Raw genomic sequence first — 11,407 nt, 5'->3', positions numbered from 1 at the left:
CGCTCCAATGCGCTCCAAAATCCGGAAAGGTCCAATGTATCTCGGGGCATGCTTCCCTCGCCTCCCGAATCGCTGTACACCTTTCATAGGCGATACCTTCAGCATAACCAAATCCCCAATCTGAAACTCTAGGGGTCTTCGCCTCTTATCTGCATAACTCTTCTGCCGACTCTGAGCGGCTAGAATCCGCTCTCTGATCAACGCTACCTTCTCGGTAGTTTGCCTCACAAGCTCTGGTCCAAGCATCAAACTATCCTCAGGCTCTGCCTAACATATCGGTGATCTACAAGGTCTCCCATACAGTGCCTCATACGTAGCCATACCGATAGTCGCTTGATAACTATTGTTATAAGCGAACTCTATCAGTGGGATATGATCCTCCCAGCTGCCTTGGAAATCAATGACACATGCTCGCAACATGTCCTCCAACACTTGGTTCACCCTCTCCGTCTGACCATCTGTCTGTGGGTGGAATACACTGCTATAAGATAGCTTGCTGCCAAATGAATCCTGAAAACTCTTCCAAAAATGCGAAGTGAAAACCGATCCTCGATCCGACACTATCGTATCCGGAACACCGTGAAGTCGAACTATCTCACGAATGAAAATCCTCGCATACGTCTCAGCGGTATAAGTAGTCCTTACTGGGATAAAATGTGCTGATTTCGTCAACCGGTCCATAATGACCCAAACTGAATCATTCCCCTTCTTCGACTTGGGCAACCCTATAATAAAATCCATAGAAATGTCCGCCCACTTCCATTCTGGGATAGGCAACGGCTGAAGTGTGCCTGCTGGTCTCTGGTGCTCCGCCTTTACCTGCTGGCAGGTAAAACACTTCGCCACATACTCTAAAATCTCCCTGCGCATACCACTCCACCAAAAGTGCCTCTTCAGGTCCTTATACATCTTTGTGGTCCCTGGATGTACTGTGTATCGAGTACGGTGTGCCTCATCAAACAATTCCCTCTTCAGCTCTGCACTGGCTGGCATAACCAATCTACCCTTCATCCGTAGACCTCCATCTGCTCCAATGGTCCAATCGGCCTTAGGCTCTTTGGAAATCTCCTCCTTACGGATTTGAATCCAAGAATCCTCCAACTGAGCTCTAACAACTCTGCCGCTCCAAGTTGGTTCCACTGATATAGCTCCCAAAAATACACTAGTGCCACCAAACTCAGGTCTAAAATCAAACTGGCTAAGAGTGAGAAGGTCTCGGTGCAATGAGCACCTCAAAGCCGCAATCTGATGTCGACGCTTCCTACCCAAAGCATCCGCTACGACGTTCGCCTTCCCCGGGTGATACTGAATCGCAAACTCGTAGTCCTTGATAAACTCAATCCACCTCCGCTGCCTCTGGTTGAGTTCCTTCTGAGAGAATAGATACTTCAGACTCTGGTGGTCTGTGAATAGCTCGAACTGCACTCCATACAAGTAGTGCCTCCATGACTTTAGTGCAAATACCATTGTTGCTAGCTCTAAGTCATGAGTGGGATAGTTCTGCTCATGCACCCTCAACTGCCATGAGATATAAGCTACTACTCTCTGAGTCTGCATAAGGACGCCTCCTAATCCTGCCAATGATGCATCAGTGTAGACGACGAATGTCCTGTCGTTTCTCGGGATAGTCAAAACTGGTGCTGAGATCAACTTAGTCTTCAAGATATCAAAGGCCTTCTGGCATTCTGTGCTCCAAATAAACTGTACACCCTTCTTCGTAAGGCGTGTAAGTGGCGTCGAAATCTTCGAGAAGTCCTGGATGAACTTCCTGTAGTAGCCTGCTAATCCCAAAAAGCTGCGAATCTCTGTCACTGTCTTTGGTGGCTCCCAATCAAGCACTGCTGTAACCTTAGCTGGGTCTACTGATATGCCCTCTCTGCTGATGATGTGGCCGAGAAATCTCACTTCTGAAAGCCAAAACTCGCACTTGCTGAACTTGGCGTATAACTGGTGCTCCCGTAGGGTCTGCAAAGCTAATCGGAGATGCTGCTCATGATCTGCCTTTGATCTCGAATAAATGAGGATGTCGTCGATGAAAATAATCACGAACTGATCTAAGAATGGACAAAAAACCCGGTTCATCAAGTCCATGAAGACCGCGGGTGCATTGGTCAACCCAAATGGCATGACCAAGAACTCGAAAGATCCATAGCGCGTGAGGAAAGCGGTCTTGGGGATATCCATCTCCCGAACCTGCAACTGATGATAGCCAAAACGAAGATCAATCTTTGAGAAAAATCACGCTCCCTGCAACTGGTCGAACAAGTCATCAATCCTAGGCAGTGGGTACCTATTCCGGATGGTGACCTTGTTCAACTCCCGATAATCTATACATAATCTCATACTGCCGTCCTTCTTCTTCACGAAGAGGACTGGCGCACCCCACGGAGTCTGCTGCTAATGCTGGAGAATATGGGACAATCTGCCCCTGGGGAGCCTCCTGGACTGCTCGAACCTGTCCCTCTGCCCTCTGCGTCGCTGGCGGTGTCTCAAGCCTGAGCTGCTGGCCCTGACCTCTGCCCTGCTGTCGCTGCTGCTGGTGGTTCGGGCCCCTGCCCTGCTGAGCTCCTGCTGGTGCACTACGACACTCTGATGCCTTTTGCCCGACCTTATGGCAGTTAAAACAAGATCCCTGGAACTTGCGCTGCTGATGCGCTCTCTGATCCTGATGGGGTCCCTTCTTATGAGGGCCCTGCTGCTGCTGATGCTGATGCCCTGTCAAAGGTCTCTAGTTCTTACCCTTATCCCCGCTCTGCCCTGCCTTGGTCTTCCCTTCCTTGTCCTTCAGGAACATAGTAGTCTCAATCTCCTGTGAGGTGGCGGCCTCAGCTACCTCCCTAACGGAATAGAACCTCCTCGAGACGAGGTACCGACGGAGATTAGGGCGTAGCCCTGCTAAAAACATCTGAGCTTGACGCTCTCCTGTCTGCCACATACCCGTGAAATGCAGCAACTCCATAAACCGGCTCTCATAATCTGCCACTGTCATGTCCCCCTGAGTCATCCGGGACAACTCAAGCTCCTTCCCAGTCCGGGCTGCAGAAGAAATATACTGCCCATCAAAGAAGTAGATAAAATACTCCCATGTGAGGGTCATCCTCTGCTCTGGGGTAAACTGTAATCGGTACCATCTCCCGGCATCTCCCTTCAGACTGTAGGATGCCAACCTCTGCTTCTGGACCGAATCTACACTGAGTATGTCAAGAATATTACTCACATCCTCCTTCCACTTATGTGCTGCAAGAGGGTCTGGTGACCCCTGGAACTCGGGTGCCCTCATCTTCTGATACCTCTCTACTATACGGAGCCAAGCTTCCTGATCCGTGGCTCTGCCTGGTACTGCTAATGGAATAACTGCAGGTGCTACCTCTGGGTCTCTCTCTCTGATCGGGACGGCTGATATCCCCTGCTGCTGAGCTACCGGTGGTGGTGGTGTCCGTGGTGCTATGTGAGTCGTCACTAACTCTTCAATGGCTGTCATCCTGGCAATAAGGGGAGCCATGATATCCACAAAATACTGAGGAGCCTGTTGCGGCTCTGGTGGTGCCTGCTCCTGCTCGGGTGGAGCCTGCTGTGGCTCAGGTGGGGCCTGTTGCGGCTCAGGTGGGGCCTGCTGGGGCTCTGCCTGAGCGGCCCTTCGAGTGCGGGGTCTCCCACATCCTGCCATCTCTCTGATCATAAGGAAAATAAGGTTCATGAGTCAAAGTAGACGTACATACATAGTTCATCACAATATGAGTTTCACATCACATAATATTTGCACATGTACTTTAAGCAAAAATAGTTGTCATAAAAAAAAAAATTCTCAAAATTTTGAGATATACGCATATATCGTCCTCACTCATACTAGGAAATCCTTAGCGGACTCTACACCTGAATCCTAAGAAACTCTAACCTAGCTCCACGACTCGACACAGGATGATCCTAAGGATACTGGAACAGCCCCTAGGTTCACACAAGGCTGCAGTCCGATGTGAAGCCAGAAATGTCAAACCTGCCATGCACCACACCGTGCAATAACATGTTTCACCATCACAATTTCTATCTCTCTAGTGGAATCAACAACAGGTGTAGTACAAAGCAAGTAAAAGGTTATACAAGAATCAACTGATGAAATAATAGAGATCAAATCAATATTTCACCATCTAATATGTTGGAGTACAAATAAATGTCTGAAATAAATAAACCGGAGTTTCTCATCAAGTCTCAAATACAAAATGTCTGACAAGAGAAGATAAGGCACACAGCCTTTACAGCTTCTAGAATAAAACTCTCAAATGTCTAAACAGAAGTCTACAGTGGAGCTCAAATAAAATATAACTAAAATAGATGGCTGAAGCTAAAGTGCATCGCCGTCAACCTGCGACTCTCCGGGCTCCTGGCTCGTTACCTGTAAGGGGGAGGGACAACGAGCGTCAAAGCGCTAGCGAGCAACATCACAACCAACCCCAAGGGATAGGGCTCGTTGTATATGAAAATACAGTTAATACATAATAATATAAATCATTTACACAAACATTTATGGGTTTTAGTACTTAGGGAAATACAACACGAGCATAGGTACGTCGAGCGAAATAATCCAAACAAGGAAACCCTCATGTATATACCTTGTATCTCAAATTGTAGATCCCTAAATATTAAACCCGAGGTTGGTCATAAGAAATAAATAAAGAAAAGAATACATGCTCATCTCTACCAATAAAGTGTAAACATGACAAAGCTACAATAGGTGTCATGCACAACCTAGGTAGCTATCATGTCCCAGCCTAATACAATATATCATGTACCCAACTTGATTACGTAACATGCTCAAGGTTTAGCAAAAGTCTAAAACATGATTAAAATGAATTATAGTCCAACACGAGGACTTTACTGGATTATAGTCCAACACGAGGACTTTAATGGATTATAGTCCAACACGAGGACTTTTTAATGGATTATAGTCCAACACGAGGACTGCGTATAGGAAAGTGTGCATGTCTTATTCCCGAACATACCCTACTGTGCTGACTTAAACTTATGTCCGAAAGATCATCTCACATATATAGGTGAAATCATATTCACTGCAAATAAATACTCAATAAACGAGGCACTCCTCAAGTCCAAACGTGGTAGGTAGTGCCCTTGAAATATGTAAACACTGTATACATACATATATATATATATATATATATATATATCTACATATATATATATACAGCAGATGATTTAAACAGAAGCACGAACGAAAACAGATAGAAAATACTGTGATGAGTCGACTCGTGCTCAATATGAGTCGACTCAGCAGAACACAAATAATAGCAGGAAAGGACTTCATGAGTCGACTCATGATAGTCATAGGTCGACTCATGACTTATGGGTCGACTCGTATTCTGACGAGTCGACTCAGCAGAAACAAAAAGATAGCACAACTAGACTTCGTGAGTCGACTCATGACAGTCATGGGTCGACTCAACCTGTTGAGTCGACTCATGATGAGCCGTGGGTCGACTCACGGGCTGAACAAAGCATTTCTCCCAACTGTAACTTGTTCAACACGATCCACACTTCCAATTTTCTGATCTACACTTCTATAGCCATCGATTCTCGACTATAATACAGTGAGAAAAACATATTTATTATGAGAAACGATTTTCTTGTAGGTTAAATCTAACATTTAACTCCTATATATGAAAGAAAGCATTTAATCAAAATAAAACTCACATTTTTATTCTTTAAATAAAATTCCAGATCTGGGTTTTCATGAAAAAACTTGTTAGTGGGGATTTAAAATCCGAAATACATTATCTCTAGCATTAACCCTAACAAGGATGTTGATTTATACTTGAAAATAAGTCTTAGGCTCAATAAAACTTATGAAAAACAATTGTAAACAATTAGAAACATAGGAGAAGGGTTGGGCGAGATGTTACTCGCCTCAAAAGTGATGATGAACAATCCCCTTCGCTGCAATCCACGAAAAGCCGCTGAAACTCCCCAAAAATCGCCCAAGAAATCCCAAAAAAACGAGCTAGGGTTTAGAGGGGGAGAAGAGGCTAGGGTTTCTCTAGGGTTTTCTGATGAACAAGAGTGTTTTCGGGTGGGGAGAAACATATATGAGTGGATAAAACCCGACCCGAAACCCAAACAACCCGACTCAGATAACTAGAAAAACACCGATGAGTCGACTCATGACAGTCGTGGGTCGACTCATGACTCATGGGTCAACTCATGATATAATGAGTCGACTCAGCAGAGACTAAAATAACAACAGGACTCGATTTCGTGAGTCGACTCATGACAGTCATGGGTCGACTCATGGACTAGAAACTGCATACTCTGACTCTGCTGCATATGATTGAAATCTAGCACACTCAACCTCATTAATGATGTACATATACATACTCAAAATCTACGGGGTCTTACATCCGAACTCCTCAAATCGCCAGATCCAGCTAGGGTTTTGAGAGAAGAGAGATGGGGGCTAGGGTTTTAGGTCTGAGATGAAGAGGAGCTCTCCTGGGTTGGAATAGTATATGTACCAATTCCCTAACCCGACCCGAAACCCAAAAGACCAAAACAAAAACCCGTAAAAACCCAAACCTAAAAACTTCTCTGACCGCTGTGCGGTCGACCGACGCGGTCGACCGCCATGGTCGACCGCATCGATCGACCGCGCAGCCGTAAAATGCCTACTGCTAGGCCTTTTTACATGCTGGTCATTACACTCGATATCTCTCACTTATAAACACCTGTTGGGTTCCCAAACACTGATAAATATATACGTCTTATATATATATGGTTATTTTTTTACAAAAGAAAGATTTATTACTATTTATTCGCACAATTTCATTATAAAATTTTGGGGTTTTACACTTGGAAATTCGCACCGGGTCATCATAAGGACCAAATTTTAGGAAGTCCATCCTAAGGAATTTTGACTCGCTCAAAAGCAATGAGTGAATGTGGTAATGTAGCCTTTTTATCCCAAATAGAACCTAAACATATTGATAATGCTTTAAAAGATGAGTTTTTGGTTTTGGCTATGCATGAAGAATTGAATAATTTTCAAAGAAACAATATTTGGAATTTAGTTTCTAGACCAAATAATACTTCTATTATTAGAACTAAATGGGTTTTTAGAAATAAGCTTGATGAGTTTGGCATAGTTACTAGAAATAAAGCTCGTTTAGTTACCCAATGATACAATCAAAAGGAGGGCATAGACTATGATGAGACTTTTGTACCGGTTGCAAGATTGGAATCCATTAGGATATTTTTGTCCTTTGCTAATTTCAAAAATTTTAAATTGCTTCAAATAGATGTCAAAGGTGCTTTCTTAAATGGTTTTATAGAAGAGGAGGTTTATGTTGAGCAACTCCTGGCTTTCTTCTTTTCCAAATCATGTATACCGGGTTCAAAAAGCTTTATATGGGTTAAAACAAGCTCCTAGAGCTTGGTATGCTCACCTCTCAAGTTTTCTCATTGAACATGGTTTTACAAAAGGAATAATTGATAATACTCTTTTTGTTAGAAAATAAAAAATTGATTTCATTTTAGTTCAAATTTATGTGGATGATATTATTTTTCATGCCACTAATGAATGTTTGTGCAGGGAATTTTCTAAAGTAATGCAAGATCAATTTGAGATGAGCATGATGGGAGAGCTCACCTTCTTTCTCAGCCTCCAAGTTAAACAATCCAATGATGACATATACATGATAAGCTAATACAATGATTTTCACAAATATGAGGACCTTTTTTACAAAATTCCTTTTCAAACGAGTTTGTTATTATGTTTATAAACTATTTCCAAAATTTCACATTTTTTAGAATTTATTTACTATTTTTAAAAGACATTTAAAACTCATTTTTAAAAACCTATACTGGCTGAAAAATTGTTATCGGTCGACTGATGTTTGAGATCAGTTGGCTAATAAAACCTCCCAGAATCTTAAAAAGTTTTTGTTTCTTATTTGGTCGACTGACCAATCGACTGATGATCTCATTAGTCGACTAATACATGAGATCAGTCGACTGATGAAACATGCCAGAATTGCCAAAAGTTTCTTCTTCTTATTTGGTCGACTGACCAGTCGACTGATGATCTCATCAGTCGACGGATGATCCTATCAGTCGACTGATGAACTTAAAATTATCTGTAACGATCAGCTCATCAGTCGGCTGATGAAACTCGTCAGTCGACTGATAAGCCTCCAACGGCTAGTTCTGTGCAAAATCATGTTTCTCAGTTTTTAGGCGATTTTGTCATTTTCTTTAGGGCTTGGCTATCATCTTCACTTCTTATAAATACCCATCAACCCCATTAACTTCAGTAACTAAGAAAGCATTGAAAAATCTCTTGAGTTTGTGTTTCTTGTTCAAAAGAGCTTCAACTTTCATTTGTTTTCACACTTTCAAATCTCACATCCCAAGCTTCACTTGCAATCTCTTCCTCTTGCTATAGGACTGCTATAAGAGAGAGTTTTTCTTCCATTTGTAACTGTTGTAAGCTTGATCTCGTGGAGATCTACTGTGTGGTTGTGAGATCTCGGTGGAGATCGTTGTGTAGAGAAGTTCCGGCTTTCAAACCGGGTGTGTTAGTGGATTTCTTCTCGAGAGTGGGGAGCGGGGACGTAGGTTTTTAGACCGAACCTCATGAACATAGCACGCATCATCAATTGGCTAACTATTTCTAATCCTTAATCTCTTTTATTGTTATTACACTTCATAATTGTTTGTGGTTTGTGGGAAAATATTTTAATTGCATATTTATTATCCTTTAACCCTATTCCCCTCCATCTAGGGCCTTTCAATTGGTATCTGAGCAAGGTCTCTACTATTTGTTAGGCTTAAACCCCTTAGAGAAAAGATCTAAATGGAGGCTTCAATGAATATGCATATGTTAGAAGGACAATCCAACACTAGGCCACCCCTTTTCACCGGTAGCAACTTTACCTATTGGAAAGCTAGGATGATGATTTATTTACAATGCATTGACCTTGATATCCTAGACATTATGGAAAAAAATATGTCAAGAAGCCTAGTAGTGAAATGATTGAGGATGAGAGGAACCTATCTAACCTTAATATTAAGGCCATGAATGCACTAATTTGTGGTCTTACCCCCAATGAATATAAGAGAGTTCCTACATGTGCAACCGCACACAAAATTTGGGAGAAGTTATGCATCACTCATGAAGGAACCCCCTAAGTAAAGGAGTCCAAGATTAGTGGACTCATACATGATTATGAACTTTTTAAAATGCTTCCAAATGAATCTATCGATTCTATGTTTTCTCGATTCACTAACATTATAAATGAATTACATGGTCTTGACAAGGTCTCAACTCTCACTCTTGATGGTCTCATTGGTAATCTCAAGGTCCATGAAAAGAAGATCAAGGAGAAGGAAGAAGAAACCACAAAAGCAACCGAGGAGCTACCCTAAAAATTAAAGTCTATTGCACTCAAGGAAGAAATTGATGATTCATCCTCCTCGGATAGTGAAGTTGATATCTCTAGAGAAATGGCACACCTCTCTAGAAGGATATCAAAATTAATCAAAATGAATAAAAATGTTAAGAATCGATCTAACAACAGATTTCCTTCTCGTATAGGTAAATGCTTCGAATGCAATGAACCGGGACACTTAGACAAGGATTGTCCCAAGCTTAAGAAGAAGTATTTGAAGTACAAGAAGAAGAAGGCTATGTATGTCGGTTGGGATGAATCTGAACCAAGCGATTTAGATAGCGATGATGAGGGCACCAAGATTGCTCTTCATGACCTAAACATTTGTTTCATGACTCATGAAGATGAGGTACAATCCGAAACCGAAAGTGAATCTCTTTATATGCAATGTGAACTAGAAGCGGCTTTAGAAGAATTAAATTTTGAATTTAAAAGATTTCTTTATATGCAATGTGAACTAGAAGCGGCTTTAGAAGAATTAAATTTTGAATTTAAAAGATTAGCAAAAGAATATTCCTCATTGTGAACTAGAAGCGGCTTTAGAAGAATTAAATTTTGAATTTAAAAGATTAGCAAAAGAATATTCCTCATTCAAAAAATTACATATTTCTTGTGACTCTAAGTTTGAGCAACTAAAATCTTCTCTTGCTCTAAAAGAAGAAACGATAGGAGATCTAGACTTTGAAAACAAACAACTAAGGTCTAAAATTGAGAGATTAGAAATTGAAAATAATAGAAATAAATCTAATCATGCTTACTCTAGTCATCATCATGTTGATAGAAAATGGTATTATCAATCTCATGCTCCTACGTACAAGAAAAGGTTTTTGTACACATATTGCATAAAATATGGTCATATCTCTACTCATTGTAGGATAAAAAATAATATTAATCATTATGAGTTAATGTGGGTACCTAAGGGTACCAAAAATAGTAACATTCAAGGACCTAAAGTTTGGATACCTAAAGATTCTACAACTTCTTCATATGTAGGGAATGTCTCGCACAAGACGTAAGGAGTTATGGTACCTTGATAGTGGTTGCTCACATCACATGACTCGCAACAAGGAACTATTTGTAACCCTATCAAGGATTGAAGGAGGCAATGTCTCCTTTGGCGATGGTGAGAAAGGTAAAATTGTAGGTATTAGTAATATTGGAAAGAAACATTCTCCCATAATTGAGGATGTTTATTTTGTTAAAGTACTAAATCACAATCTTCTTAGCATTAGTCAATTAAGTGACAAAAGCTTTGACATTTTTTTAAACCGGATAAATGTATTGTTAGTATGAATGATAAAATCATTTTTGTTACTTTTAGAAGATCTAATGTTTATATTTTTTAGATAAATGAGCTAATAGATCAAGGTGTAAAGTGTTAGACCCTAAAGGGGGGGGTGATTAGGGTCTTATGCTAATCTAATCCCGATTAAATGCCAATTAAAGTTATATTGATTAAAAAGTTCTTGTAAGAACTATATGAGATGGATATGAGCAAGAATGATATGAATAAGCATAAATAAAATGTATGCTAAGCAAAACACAAACAAACGATATGTTTACGAGGTTCGGTCACTACGACCTACGTCCCCGCTCCTCACCTCGAGGATATCTCTACTATCACAATCCGGTTTGGAAGCCGGAACTTCTACACACTCGGTTTACAAGTTTACCAAAAACTTTCACACAACAAACACTTTGCAATCACACTTTACACACTAAGTGTAGGAACCTAGCCCGTGTCTTTCTCCTCAAGTCGATGCCACTCCTATTGGATTCGACCCCATCTCACGCCTCACACTTCTCTCGGTGTACAAGTGTATTACAAGTGATACTCACAACAATGATTAAATACAATGATTTGTTCTCGATAACAAATAAGAACACAATGAAGCTCACACTCACTAAATCACACACCACTACCCACAAAATATAGTATATAATATTAAGCTCAA

Source organism: Asparagus officinalis, chromosome 9 (assembly GCF_001876935.1).
Source record: "Asparagus officinalis chromosome 9, Aspof.V1, whole genome shotgun sequence".
NCBI classification, from domain to species: Eukaryota; Viridiplantae; Streptophyta; class Magnoliopsida; order Asparagales; family Asparagaceae; genus Asparagus; species Asparagus officinalis.
This window is presented reverse-complemented; position numbering follows the sequence as displayed.